The following is a 611-nucleotide window of genomic DNA, read 5'->3' on the forward strand; positions in this document are numbered from 1 at the left end:
ATCTCTGGTGTCACTGCTTCTGTGGATAGGGTCCCACATTCCTCTCATGCTCTTCTCCCTTGATGGTCCTAAGGTCTTCTGTTCCTGTAATGTAAGTTTAATACTCTCCCCTTTATGTTACAAAACGTCTACCTTTACAGTTGTGACAATTGCATTTAGTCATGTTAACAATTGCTAACTATTGAATCATAAGAATCTTTCCCCCATCTCCTTTCACCAGACCAGTCTAGACAAGATGAAAATTATTCAGTAGGTATTCTACCTTCCCCCGCACACTTTGAAACTAAACTCAGTCTTAAATTTGTAAGTCAGCCACTTCATGCCTTTATAGCCCCCCCACCCATACATATTCAACTTATATGCTGAGCAAATAATCCAAGAAGCTGCGTTCTGTGAAGAAAAATGTGGCATCAGGATAAAAGGAAGACTCATTGACAACTGTGATATGCAGATGATACAACCTTGCTTGGTGAAAGTGAAGAGGACTTAAAATATTTACTGATGAAGATCAAAGAGCACAGCCTTCAGCATGTATTGCATCTCAATGTAAAGGAAACAAAAATCCTCACCACTGGACCAATAAACAACATTCTTATCAATGGAGAAAAGAT

Source organism: Chrysochloris asiatica, unplaced genomic scaffold (genome assembly GCF_000296735.1).
Source record: "Chrysochloris asiatica unplaced genomic scaffold, ChrAsi1.0 scaffold00388, whole genome shotgun sequence".
Lineage (NCBI taxonomy): Eukaryota > Metazoa > Chordata > Mammalia > Afrosoricida > Chrysochloridae > Chrysochloris > Chrysochloris asiatica.